The 14682-nt window shown below is 46.0% G+C and overlaps 1 long non-coding RNA gene across 3 annotated transcripts; it reads right to left on the minus strand.

The window, feature by feature from the left end:
• Nucleotides 1-6526: 6526 nt before the first annotated feature.
• On the minus strand, nt 6527-13506 carry LOC140684392 (uncharacterized). Of its 3 annotated transcripts, none has more exons than XR_012056632.1 (4): nt 12602-13506; nt 11898-11988; nt 7871-11698; nt 6527-7355 (listed from the first exon to the last, which is right to left on the minus strand). It is a non-coding gene; the product is annotated as an uncharacterized lncRNA (long non-coding RNA). The 3 variants fall into 3 exon arrangements; XR_012056620.1 differs by having other exon boundaries at nt 12071-13506; XR_012056618.1 differs by having other exon boundaries at nt 11898-13505.
• Between the last annotated feature and the right edge of the window lie 1176 nt (nt 13507-14682).

The raw sequence follows: 14682 nt of genomic DNA on the forward strand, positions 1-14682 counted from the left end.
ATATATTAAATAACATTCACCAATTAAAATTTAAACTATAACCTAACCCTAACTCTACCTAAATAAAATAATTAACAACAAACCCAAATATTTTCTACGTCAAAAATAAATTCAAATAATTTTAACTTAACAATTTAACTTTAACAATATAACAAATAAACTTATTTTTAAAATAAACTTGAAAAATCATTATCCACACATAATTATTTAACTTACCACTAATTTAATATTTATCAACTGTTATAAACTCTAAAAGTATGTACAATCTTTTAATACTTACTAATTATATAATTTCACCTATGTTACTAATTATAGATATTACCTAAGTAATTCCTAATTATTATCAATTTCTTCTTTACTACATACATTATTTTACTCTTATATTTCTTCATACTTATAACTGAAAAATTATAACAACTTATATCATTATTTCTCATATCAAAACATAAAGTTTACTTATATCTCAACAAGTACAAAAACCCAAGTAAATTTCAATAAGAAACATAAAATCAGATCACACAAAAAACACACTCACCGCTCCACAAATAAAACACCAATGTAAATACAAAGACAAATTACACTATGGAAATACAAACGCAGATTACACAAGAATTGCAACTTACACCTAACATCGTGTACTACACCCACCAAAATATATAAACTGTAAGTTTCTTTATAAATATAAAAAGCAATGTTATAAAAATCTTATTTAGTAACTTACAAATTATGAAATTCTATCAAATATTTTACTTCTACTCTACTTTATTTACTTTTAATTATGTCACTTTACCAATTAACCAACCAAAAACAAACATTTAAGTAACTTTAACTAAAGTTTCAAGTTTAAATGCTTTGTATTTATCTAGCACTACTCAAAAAAATCCATTCTTTACTTACTTACTTAAGATACCAATAAAAACCATTACAAATAGTCCATATAATTAAAAAGCCCTTACATTATTAACTCTTAATATTAAAATAGCTACCAATTTAAAACAAAAAAGTCATTTATCCATCAATAGTAATCAAAATATAAAAGTAATTTTAAGCTTTGAAACTTAAAATCAAAATGGTAGCATCAGTTTTTATACCACCTATTACTTCAACCACACTAAAACAATTAAATCAATTAAAATATTATCTAAATAAACAATCTAATTCGACATCCCTTACCCTAAATAACTTTTAAACAAATATAAAACTATTAAATACGCAGTTTTACAAAAAACAAAAAAAAAATTATTTTATTAACATACAAATATAAAAATTTAATAAAATGTATACATTTATCTAAAACACCAAATCTACTTATTAAAGTGTACAACTTTAAGAAATATCAAAAATAAGAATAACTAATAAAATATAACAATAAATAAAATTTAACACCATAATTTAAAAATCTTGTAACAAAAGTATACATTTTAATTATATTATTACAATAATAATACTAATGATAACACCTTCTGTATGTTAATACATGCAACAAATGCTTAACAAATCCACCAATAAATTTTTTTTTTCATACAGAGAGAGGGGGAAGACATGGGAATGGGAAAACCAGAAACTCCCACAGACACTGAAAGATTTGATCTGCAGCCTCGGGAGAAGCTGGGATTGATGTACCAATACAAGACACGGGCATTACGCAGGAAAAGAATAAAACAACATAAAATAACTTCTGTTTCTGTGGCTGTCAGTAGGAGCCTGCCCCGAGTGAGTGAGAGGGGAAACTGTGTGGGCACGATGGGGAAGGGTTTGCAGGGCAGGGCTGGGGCTGTGTGCGCTACACTGAGAGCTGACAAGTTCCAACAGAAGGCATTGAACAAAAGTACCCTCAGTGCGGCAGAACTGAGCAGAGGTGATGGGTTCCAAAAGCCAAATAAACCCCGGGGTTAGAAAGTTCTGGCCTGCCTTGGAACAAAGAACTTGTGGCTGCTCCTGAGCCGCAGCAGCTGCTCGCTCTGCAAACCCTCACGCTCCCAGGCGGGTGCTCACCTGAGCACTGAGTGCTCCCGGCCCAAGAGCAGTCCCATCCCTTCCTTGCTAACAGCACAGGGAGAAAAAATGAAAAAAGATCACTCTGGCCAGCAGGGCTCTCTCTCTCTGCGAGGGTTAGGGGCAGGGCCCTGCAGGGAGCAGGGCGCTCCAGCACCGACAGCCCGAATCCAGAGCAGATCCACGGGGGAGCAGCGGGCTGGGGACAGCTGGGGACAGCAATGAGCAGAGCCCATCAGCCTCCCTCTGGGGCTGGGACTGCATTTAGCACACAGCTCATACCAGCTGTGGCACTTACACACCTCAGACTCCTTACCACAAACCAGTTCTGATCTAGCTCTCAGGGTGACCTGCACCTCCTCCCCAAAAACCACAGGAATTAGAATTTCCTGCTGGTTTTACAAACTTCACGGCAGCTTTGCAAATGCAAATCCCAGCAGGTCCCTGCTTTCCAGAGCACCCATCCTCAGCCATCTCCACTTCCCTGGAAAACTGCTCCAGCCCCGGGCTGTACCAAGGTGAGCACAAGTCTGGAGAGGTCAGAACCCTCACCTGGACTGCTGCACTCGGAGTGAGGTCCAGCTACAAATGGAATTCCAGAAACAGCCTCCAAAATGTTCCATAATCACACCTTTAAAATGGCTCCACAGGGCAACAGCTCCAGTGCCAGAGCAGCACCTGCACGAGTCCTTGTGCCAGCCCTGGCTCCCTGAAAAACACAATAAACCAACATCACACAGGCTTTGTTTGCAGAATTCCTGATCCAAACCCTCACCTTTTCTGCCCAGCATTGAGGGAAATCTGACACGGTATTCACAGGTAACCTTTGCTGAGAGCAGCCATCACCCCAGTCCTCCAGCCTGGGCAAGGTTTTGCAGTGAATGGACCCAACTTCTAACCCTGAACCTAAATTTCTGTCAGCTTTTGTTGGAAAGAGACTGGAGATTAAAACCTACAACAGATTTAAAACAGTGCACAAGGAATAACCGGCCCAGACAAAACCAAACCAGCCCATCTCTGCTCCACCCCATTTCTCCCTGTTCTGGGAGAAATACTGATATAATTTGCAAATACTCCCCTTCCCTGCTGCACTATCCTTCACTGCACGTCCCTGGAGAGGATTTACTCCATTTTTTGTGCCCAGCAGCACCTCTGCAGCCCAAATCCCACTCCTCGCAGACACAGCCTGAGCAGAGCTCAGGCAGTGTTCCCAGCAGCGGATGCAATTCCGAGTTCCCTGGATTGCTCACGGGGCACTCGCAGCAATCTCCCCTCAGCCCAGACTCTGTGCTCAGAGGGAAGCGCAGCCCGATGGGACACAGCTCTGGCACCACATTCCCCTTGTTCCTGCTGGCCTGGAAAGCCACAGATAAACCCAGTCCCTCCGACCCTGCACCCTGAGCGCCGCCCAGCACCCTTCCTCATTTTCCTCCCTCTGCTCCCAAATCCTGCCAGCCCTCCCCTGCAGCTCCTGCCCCAGCCCCAGCAGAGGCTGGCACCCAGCCCTGCAGCAGCTGGCAGAGCTGGGAATGCACCGAGAGCTCGGCTCCCCGGGCTCCCAGCCCCAGACCAGTCCTTGGGTGCCCGAACAATGCCCAGCCTGCCCCCCTGGGCACAGCCAAACACCACAGCTCCGTCAGCCCCAAGGAACTCTGGCATTTGCCTCTTCCCTGCTGCCCTTTCCCAGCACACAGGGGTACGGCTGGGCTGTCAGAAATGGCATTCCCGAGGCACTTAATCCCAGCAGAGAGGAAAAGGGGAACCCTGCGTCCCTCTGACTTACCCCACAGCGTGGGCAGGACCAGGAGCCCTCCAGTGCACCCCCCTGGTGCTGAAGCCTCTTGGCTCTGGCTGCTTAAACACTGAAGCTTCTGGCAAAGATGGGAGGAGCTTAATGATTTCTCCTGTCCTGAAAGAGAGGAGGAAAAGAGCATTAAGCCCTCTGTGGAAGTCAAAAGATCCCGGCTTTCACACTTCTGCTGTGATTGCTCACCATGGGGTTTTATCCGTGAGAGGGGACACCAATTCAAATATAAAAGCATTTTTATTCCTAACTATTTCATTAAAAGGAAGCTCATTTCTCTATTGCATTCTTAGCCTAATTTTAACAGAACCATTTTTATCCATGGCCCCACTTGTCCGTCATTCAATCCTTTACCAAGGGTACTTTATACAAAGGAAGGGATACCTGGTGCTGTGTCACAAGAAATCCCAAAGAGGAAAGTGTCCAAAACCTCACAGAGAAAGGTTTCAAGGCACTCCAGTGCACAGACAGCTGCTCATGCCTTGTCAGGCCACACCAGTTCTGTCACATCCACCTGAGCTGTGCAGGCGAGGCAAAGGCTGCCCTTCCTCCCAGGGAACACTGTCTGAGACCACAGAGAGCCATCCTGGGTGAAAGGAATGAAATGAAAATGTTTTCTGGCAGAAAATGAGCGTCTGTAATCAGAACCTCTGGACAGATTTAGTAACACCACTTTCAGATGATAAATACAGGCCATGCCCATCCTTCCAGGCCAGGTGAAACCAGGAAGGAGAACTACAGGAAAAGCAGGAAGACAGAGCCCCTTATTTGGATATATATAGAATGCCCCTGGTTTGGTGGTTTGCCTTTGCTCCTAAGCTTTGGCTTCACCCCTCTCCAGAGGAGCAGGGAATTCCTCCAGGGTGAGGGGGAGTCTGGTCCCACTCCAGGATGTGTCCAGTAAAGGAGGGAATTTGTTTAGAGTAAGTGAGCAGTGTTTTTGTTACACACAAAAATCAAACCAAACAAACACTGAATTGGACTACACCGAGCTGCAACACAGAGTGTTCACAGCAGGCAGAGGCCAGAGGAGCACACAGCACCCAGAAGTACCATTTCACTTGGTTCTTCTGCTCTCATGCATTTTAATTCTGCTTCGCTTCACAGCTGCTACTCTGCCAAGGCCATTTCCATTTTCAGAAGCCTGTGTCACCTGTAGCCAAGGCTTAAACATCACAGGATCTATGTGCACTTCAGTGATCTTACACTAAGTACCTCAGAAACCAAAAGAATAAATCCAAGACTTCAGCTGGGTTAAAAATACCAGAACAACAAATAAGCAAACAAAAACCCAAACCCGCCTTTCCACTAGTTTTAAAAACAGAAGTCTTTACAACCAGCATAAAATGAATGTAACATTTGGATCCAAGCAGAGGTACAATTTAAATGCCAGTATTCTGGAACTGCTAATAACTCTGCAAGTATTTACATGGGTGGATGTGTTACTGGATGGAAAGAATATAATGCACGAAAGAGAAGATTAGCTGTGTTTAGGATGGGAAGAAGATGACTAAAAAATACCTATTGTCTGGACGCTCATGCAATCATCTTCTCTTGACCTCAGGATGGCTGCCAAAAATAGAGAGTGCTGTGTGACCACCATGTGTAGTTTGGAGAGCTTGACTACGCTCTTAGTGAGGATTCTTTCATGTATAGTAACTGGATGGCAACGTTCAGGACCTTCAGAAATGTTTCATCTCTGTAACGGTACCTTTGGGAGAAGGATCACAGAGAAGTCAGACTGTAACCAAACCCAAGAAAACCCACTTGAAGCTACAAGTTGGGTAAGAAATGAGAACTTGGCAAAGAAAATTAACTTGGCAAAGAAAATGAACTTGGTGAAACCAAACCAAATTCAAATGAAAGCACTTACTTGAGCCCTGTCTTCACAAGGTCACACCAGTCATCTGGGTCCACTTCTTCAACCACACACTGTGTGCAGCAAGTAAAAACAGGTGTTGGTTTACATTTGGCACATGGAGCTTCTACAGCAATTTTTGTTCAAGGGACACACTAAGAACACGCAAGCCAAACGCTCACGTGGGATGATCTGAGGTTAACAGGGAAAAAAGCTCTTGGATACAACAATCCTAATTCCTGGCTCAAAAGAAACTTGTTGGTCTGGGAGCAGGGGCTGTATGGAATCAAAAAGCAAGCTGGGCTGTAGGTTCCAAAAACCCAGCGGCTCAATACTCTTCAAACGCCTCAAGTGCAAAAGGATTCGCAACTTGACAAGTCAAAGCGAGAGCCTGGAGCAGACTGACAGCTGCACATCCCAACAGTCCTGGGAATGCAGGTGCCAACCTCGCCAGGCTGGAAACACCCTCAGGATGGGATGGACCCTGTGAGGTGGCCCCAGGGCCTGCAGAGTCAGCCAGGTCCTACAAGGGAGTCTCAGCAAAAGCCATGAGAGCGCAAAGGCATTCACTGCCCAGGGACCTTCAGTGTTGCGTGTCACAGGGATCTGTGTTCACTGAACTCAAACCAAGGCAACAGTATACAGAGGGAGTGACCAAGTAGTGTTCTTCAAGATCAAAGTCTGATTTCTATTCCTGATCAACCAGACTTTTGCCCCAGACTTCAGATGGCATGGCAGATGGGTCTTGGCACAAGTATCTCTATCAGCTTCTTTTAAAAAAGAAGGTGATAACTTAAATTTAAAAAATTAAATTAATTAATTTATAATAATTAATTAATTTTAACTTCTTTTTTTTTTTTTTTAATTCCACTGGTAACCTTTGATTTCTTTCTCCTAAATACCTCAAGCTCACACATTCAAAGGGGATTCGTACCAGAAAGTCATCATCAAGAACACAAAACTGCCTCGTATAAAGGATTCTCAGGACTCGGAAAAAGCTATGAAAACTCCATGGAAACCAGAATCCATAAAACAGGAAATCGAGTCCAATCTGTATTTACAAAATTACAACTGCCCAATCACACATATGCATACAGTCCCTCTGTGGCAAAGCAGATAAGCAGTCTCACCAATAATTCCTCTAACCTCAGCAGCACGGACCTCTCCACTTCTTGCTTGCCTTCATCTTTACTGCTGCTGTACATGGCAACTAACCCCTTTACGCAGGCTGAGAAGAGATGTCTCCTCCAGGAATGCAGCTCCTCTGAGTTTTTGAGCACCGTGGATATGGCATCTGCCACGGCCCAGCTGCAGAGAGATAGTTGTTGATTTTCTTATTAACATTTTAACTTGGTTTTGTATATCTTAAAGATGTCTTGCTGCCAAAGTGCAAAGCAACAGATTCTCGGAGGAGAGGACGCTGTTAATGCTCCCATTCCTATCACACTGATTCCCAGGACAAACTGAGCCCTGGGGGAGGCACACACACACACACACACGCTGCCCACCTCTCCTCATTGCCTGCTCTCTCCGGAGCAGCAGGAAGGCAGTCCATCAGGTTGTGCAGCCCTTTGCTTCCCGGAGGTGGCAACAGCTTGGAAAGAATTTGCAGTTTCACAGTGGCCTCAGGGTCCTGAATTGCGGCACCGAGCTCCTTCCACAGGGCTTTCCTCAGGACAGGTGTGACAGCCGAGACAGCTGTGGGGAGAGCAGAAGGCACAGGTTCCTCCACCTGCAGCTGTTAAACAACACACTAAACCTAATTTTTTTCTAATCCAGCCCCAGACCACTCAATGTCTAGGAAATGATGCTACAGCAGCTGCTAATCTGTTACAGAGAAGTGCTACACAGAGGCTCACTTCTTTACCCATCCTCTACTTCCCAGGGTCTGACAAGGCCTTATCACTGCTTGACCTCGTAGCAGAGCTACAGCCCCATTCAGCCTGTTCCTGTCAGAACAACTGACATTTGTTTACAAACCAACAAAATCGTTATCCCTACCTAAATACACCCATAATGCCTCAACCCATTCCCAGGAGGGCGGCAGGAGGGGCGGGCGCAGCCCTGTTCCGACGCCGCTCCACCCCGGCCCGGGAGCGCCGCGACCGCGCCTCCGCCGCCCGCCGGTACCGGCCCCGCCGGGCCGCCCTCGCGGCTGCCATCCTTCCCCGGCGCTGCCGCGGAGCCGCCTTCACCGCTTCCCTTTTACTCACACACACCGCCCCGCTCGCCGCCGCCCCGCGCCCCTCCGGGCCCGTCTCGGTGGTAATTGGAGCCGCTCTTGCCACTTCCGCCACAACTCGGTGGTTTTTGGGCCGCTCTGGCCGCTTCCGCCCCGTCTCGGTGGTTTCTGTGGCCGCTCTTGCCGCTTCCGCCCCGTCTCGGTGGTTTTGGGGCCGCTCTGGCCCCCCCGCGCCGTCTCGGTGGTTTTCGGCCCGGCGCTGGCCGGGGAGCTGCAGTACCGCGCTCTGCCCACAAGGCGGCAGCACTTTTCAAGCGACCAGAGACTCGCAAGATGGCGGCCCGTGGGGACCTGGACGGAGAGAGGCGTATTACGCCGATGCCCGTCGGCCCCCGCCAAAAACCCGCACGCTCGCGGTGCTGCTGACCCCACAGCCCCTGTGCACGGCACCGGAACCGCCGCGGAAAATCCCGTCGGGGGGCGCCGGCGTTGGGGACCATTCAGGCAGTGTAGAAAAAACAGACACGGGTCCTCGAATGCCGACGTCCTCTTTTTCGCGCCATCTCGAGAAGGTCAAGCGAGTCCGCGACAAGCCACTCCCAAGATGGCGGCCGCGGGCGGCGGGCTGCAGTACCGCCCTCTGCCCACAGGGCGGCAGCACTGCCGCCCGCCACCGCCGGGGGCCGCCGCTCGCCTCGGGGCCGCGGGCGGGGCCGGCGGCAGAAAAGAACGGGCGCGATGCCCTCCGGAACCTGCCCTGCAGCAAATGCCCCAAAACATCCCGCGCGGAAAAGAACGCCAGCAGAAAAACCCCTGCCTCTAACCCAACAGGAACCAAAAGCAAAAACCTTCTCTTTTAAACTGCATTTCAAGCTCTTTTATTTTTATATTTTTCATATTTATATTCACATTCGGATTTATAACGTATATTGATGTGTAATTGTATTTTTATAATTTCTTACATTTATTCCTTTATTACAATTTATATTTTTATGCATTGCTTAATACATTGCTTACATATTTCTATAGATAGATTTCTATTTCTAAAAGGTTTCTATTGCTTAAAATAAACCCCTGCCTCTATCCAAGTAAAAATCTTTTAAAAACCCCTTTTCTTTTAAACTGCGTTTAAATTTATCTCTATATTTCGCATTTATATTCAAATTTACGTTTAAAATGTAGATTGATGTATGGTGTTATATGAAAGTATAAAATAGAAATGAAAATAAATATTCAGAAGAGATAGAATAGAAAAATCTCTGCATACATTGAATATATATTTCTATATTTAGAATGATATCAAAATAAAAGGTATATTCATTTTTCTTCCATTAAAACCCTGCCTCTAACCAAATAAAAAGCAAAAAAAAAGCCCCTTCTTTAAACGATACTTGAATATTTATATATTGTTTTCATCATTATAGTCACATTTGCATTTCTACTTTATAGTGACGTATTTAGAAATATATATATATTAGGGTAGCAAGATAGACAAATTATTATTTATATTATATTTCACACATACTGCTAATACTTATTTTTACTTACCTTTGAATTTTTTATATAGATCCCCAGCAACAATATTTAGAGCATCTGCAAATAAAAGACTGGGAAACAGTTATTTTACTCCATCAGAACTTGGGAAAGGCCAGATTTAGATCTCTCCAAAGGGTCAAAGCTACATAACACCAGTTAATACCATTTACTGTAGAAGCTGAACTGATTTTGGTCTACACATAAGTTTCCTGTTTCTGCCAAACTTCTGCATGAATATTAAAAGTCTGAAGAATGACCACAAGCAGATCACCTAAACCGACAAGCTCACTGTTTCCCATTTTTAACCATGCCAGGATCTTCTCTTTTGATCACGTGAGTGGACATTTCCCTCTAAAACCTTCTGACCTAACCAAGAAGTCTCACCATTACCAAAGTTTCACACCAAAAGCAAAGCACCTCTGTCTGTATCATGCCTGCTGATGGTGCCAGCACACAGTATGGCCCAAGGTGTCTGCCCCATGGATTTCCCCGGGGTATTCACACTTTTCCAAAGGTAGCCAGCACCTACGCTGACTCTGAAAACAATTGCCCTTGCAAGAAGGGTCCATGGCAGCTCGGGGCACTCGTGGTCAGCCACAGGGCCTTGACACACAGAACAGGATAAAGGGACTTGGAGGATTCCCACAGCTGGCCTGCACTGACAGATAGAGCAAGTCCCTTGGGATTGTGGAGTGAATTCTGCCTCCCAAGGACTGCAGGCTCACATCCACACCCAGGACTATTCAGAAGAGCTGCAGCAAGAGCAGACATCGGGCAGCTCAGGGTTTCTCTAAGCCCAGTCCTACAAGCCTGTGGGAGCCACAGGTAGCCAGGAAGTTCCTGAGAAATCCAGACCCTCAGCCAGCAGCACAAAGTCCCAGAGCTGCCAAATCAGAGAGAACTGCCTTCCACCTCTTTTCGCTCACACACTGGTGCTGAAAACTGCCAGACAGGCTAAAAGTCACTCAGGGAGATATAGAGGGTGTTACTGATAAAGAGTTCTAGGGAAGCTGGATGGCCAGCATCCATCAAACTATCTTCTGGGAATCCCAGCTGTCACATTTCACTCCACTTTTCCCTTTAACTCAGGCTTTCCCCTTCCAGAATCAATTCTTCCTCCCCACCCTCTCCCACTCCCTGTGCAGATAGCTGGCAACACGCACAAGCTGGATCCACATGTGGTCACTGAAATTTGGCTGCACAGCTGACCTTTGCTGCTGCCAAAGGGAGGGAATTCCAGGCCAGAGCACCCCTCTCTGCCTGCCCTTCACTTTTCAGAGCTAATTGGCTTTTCTATCCCTTTCAGCACAGCACAGCATGGCCTCGTGGAGCTTGAAAAGCAGCAGTGGTTTTTATCACCATGGTGCAACGGAGAGAAGACTTCAGAGCATTTTCTGGGAACGCCACATACAGTTATATTACACTTGCAGAATTGTCTGGCTATTGTGTCTCCTAAGTCACACAGTGGACTACAAACAGTGCTGTTTCAGGGAAACTCTCTACAACCACTGAAAGTAAGTCACTAACTCTGTTAGAGCAGGCAATGGACTCACATGTTCACAAAAACTGACTACACATGCTAAAGCCAGACGCTTTGTAGGTAAATGAGAAACACCTCTGGTTTGGGGCCCATCCCTCAGGCAGCAGGTTTTTTTTGCATGGACAGGATGATTACTACTTGCGGGGCTATATGAAACATTTACCTTTTTATCCAAGTTATGAAAGAATAGCTTTGAAAAGCACAGTAATCCAAGGCCAAAAAGACAGGCAGACAAATGGACAGATTTCAGCCACTCGTTTGGTTTTCTTGGCGAGAGCTTTTTGCTCTTCCAAGGGCTGACCTTATGCATTTGCCAGGTCTGGATGATCCACTTGAAAAAAAAAAAAAAAAAAAAAAAAAAGGCTTAAAGGAAATTTCAACAGCAGACTCTTCTGGAGGTGTCTTCTGTCAATCTCCAGCTTCCCACAGGACTTGGTGCTTGTCTGGGGCTTTTGAGGAACAGCTCATAAATTGCTGCTATTCAGCCACTGGCAGTTGAATCCTGCTTTATTTAGTTTTTGGAATCTTGTAGTGGATCCTCCCTGCTTCCTTCCTCCAGTCCCTGCTCACATTTAGTTTCAGTTTCCTGGAGCTAAGAGTGTTGACCCCTTTAAAAGCAGCAGCAGCAGCAAGAAAACCACAAAGCAAGAAAACCGTGTCCTGACCATAAATGTTGTACCCTCTGCATAGAGAGAAACTCCACCAACTTTTCAGGAAGAAGATGCAACAAACTCTTTTGCAGCATATCCTGCTATGACAGCCTTGCAGCATACAGAATCCAGCCTAGCAAGGAAAAAAATAAAAAAAAAAAGTGTTGTGTTAAAAGAAATGCACAAGGAAAAGGTGCTATTTTACATGGATCACAGTAAAGCCACAACAACCTAAGGGTTAATTTCTTCATGAGAATGTTTGAAGTCTAAATTTGAAATCTGTTGTCAACTGCAGCTGGCTAAAATGGAAAGGGCTACATTTCTTTGCTTACCTTGATGCCTACTGGGATCTGCTTTAGGGCCAATTTTGCATGAAGCTCCTGGGAATTACTCATCTGTCTTCTTGCATGAGATGAAATATATCTGTTAGAAGGTTGCAAAATGTGTTAGGATGCATTGCAGTGCTGTGCTCTTCCAGGACAGAGGCACAAAGTCTGATTCTTACCGTAGCTGGGACTTTGGGGATTCCCAGAGCCATTTTCATGGCATCTAATTTTAGGTCCTTTTCAGACAGATTTGTAATGACAATTTGGTTTATAGCCCCTCCCTCTGTGCCAGGGGCAGGAAAGTCTATCAAAGCAAATGAGGGAATTCTTCATCCTGGAATTCTGCAGGAATTCCCAATCCCGGAAATCCGGGAATTCCCCATCCTGGAATTCCGGGAGTTCTCAACATTGGAAATCTGGGAATTCTCAATCCTGGAATTCCCCAGCCTGGAATTCCGGGAATTCCCGCTGCTCCCTTTGCCTTTGGAGCTGCCCTTCCTGGCAGAATTCCCAGATTTCCTGGCGGAATTCCCGGATTTCCTGGCGGAATCCCCGGATTTCCCGCCGGGATTCCGGAATTTCCTGTCGGAATTCCGGGTTTTTTCCGGGATCTCTCCGTGCCCCAGCAGCTCCCGGAGCCGTTTCCACTCCGGGGGGTCCCGGTAATTCCGGCTCCCGTAAAACTGAGCCACGGAAAGTTGGGAACGCACCGGGATTCCCGGAATTCCCGGATTTCCTGACAGAATTCCCGGATTTCCTGATGCCATTCCTGCATTTCCAGCCAGGAGTCCCGAATTTCCCGTTGGAATTCCTGAATTTCCAACTGGAATTCCCGAATTTCTTTCTGGAATTCCTGAATTTTCCGCCAGAATTCCTGAATTTCCTGTCGGAATTCCCGGATTTCCGGCGGGGATCTGCAGCCTCCGGGCCGGCGCCGCTTTCTCCACGATTTCCTGGGAATTTTGGGAATTTTTTTGGGTATTTTCTGGAGCTGCTCGGAGCCGTTTGGGCGGGGGGGTCCGGAATTCCCAGCGGGAGCTGAAAAAAAAAAAACGGGAATGAGGGAGGGGGGAGGGGCGGGAATTCCCAAATCCCAAAATTCCCAAATCCCCAATTTAGGGGATTTTTGGGGAATATTTGGGTTTTTTTGGGATTTAGGGGATTTGGGTGTTTGGGATTTTGGGGATTTTTGGGGGATTTTTGGATTTAGGGGATTTTTGGGGTTTGGGATTTTGGATTTAGGGGATTTTTGGGGGATTTTTGGAGCATTTTGGGGTTTGGGGGGATTTAGGGGATTTTGGGGTTTGGGATTTGGGGATTTTTGGAGGATTTTGGGGTTTGGGGGATTTTTGGGGGGGATATTTGGGGGGTTTTGGGGATTTGGGGGACTTCAGGGGGGATTTTTAGGGGATTTTGGGGGTTTGGGATCTGGGGGATTTTTGGGGTTTGGGATTTTGGAATTGAGGGGATTTTTGGGGAATATTTGGGGTTTTTGGGGATGTAGGGGATTTGGGGGTTTGGGATTTTGGGGATTTTTGGGGGATTTTTGGAGGATTTTGGGATTTAGGGGATTTTTGGGGTTTGGGATTTTGGATTTAGGGGATTTTTGGGGGATTTTTGGAGCATTTTGGGGTTTGGGGGGATTTAGGGGATTTTGGGGTTTGGGATTTGGGGATTTTTGGAGGATTTTGGGGTTTGCGGGATTTTTGGGGGGGATATTTGGGGGGTTTTGGGGATTTGGGGGACTTCAGGGGGGATTTTTAGGGGATTTTTGGGGTTTGGGATCTGGGGGATTTTTGGGGTTTGGGATTTTGGAATTGAGGGGATTTTTGGGGAATATTTGGGGTTTTTGGGGATGTAGGGGATTTGGGGGTTTGGGATTTTGGGGATTTTTGGGGGATTTTTGGAGGATTTTGGGATTTAGGGGATTTTTGGGGTTTGGGATTTTGGATTTAGGGGATTTTTGGGGGATTTTTGGAGCATTTTGGGGTTTGGGGGGATTTAGGGGATTTTGGGGTTTGGGATTTGGGGATTTTTGGAGGATTTTGGGGTTTGGGGGATTTTTGGGGGGGATATTTGGGGGGTTTTGGGGATTTGGGGGACTTCAGGGGGGATTTTTAGGGGATTTTGGGGGTTTGGGATCTGGGGGATTTTTGGGGTTTGGGATTTTGGAATTGAGGGGATTTTTGGGGAATATTTGGGGTTTTTGGGGATGTAGGGGATTTGGGGGTTTGGGATTTTGGGGATTTTTGGAGGATTTTGGGGTTTTGGGTTTTTTTGAGGTCTAGTGTTTTTTGGGGGGGTTTGGGGGGGGGGGTTTGGGAATTTGAAATTTAGGGGATTTTTGGGGGATGTTTGAGGTTTAGGGGGATTTTTGGGGGATTTGGGGTTTCAGGCTCACCCGGGCGGGTCCCGGCTCCGTTTCGAGGCGGTTCCGGAGCTGCTGCGGATCCGGGAGAGGCTGAGCAGGGCCGGGATCCCGGGAACCCGAACCCCAAATCCCCAAATCCCCAAAATCCCAAACCCCAAATTCCCAAATCCCCAAAACCCCCCAAACTCCCAAAACACCAAATTTCCAAAAATCCCAAACCCCCAAAAAACAGATGGCAAGGTTCTCCCCCCCCCCCGCAGTGCGCATGCGCGGTTCCCTTTGCAGGACGCCCGCTTTGCGCATGCGCACTGGAATTTCCGTACAGCATAATGGCCGCCTTCCTACAGCAGAGTTCCATTTTCCGTACAGTGTCATGGCCGCCCTGCGCATGCGCACTGGAATTTCCGTACAGCATCATGG

The sequence above is a fragment of the Taeniopygia guttata genome, chromosome 1 (genome assembly GCF_048771995.1).
Source record: "Taeniopygia guttata chromosome 1, bTaeGut7.mat, whole genome shotgun sequence".
Lineage (NCBI taxonomy): Eukaryota > Metazoa > Chordata > Aves > Passeriformes > Estrildidae > Taeniopygia > Taeniopygia guttata.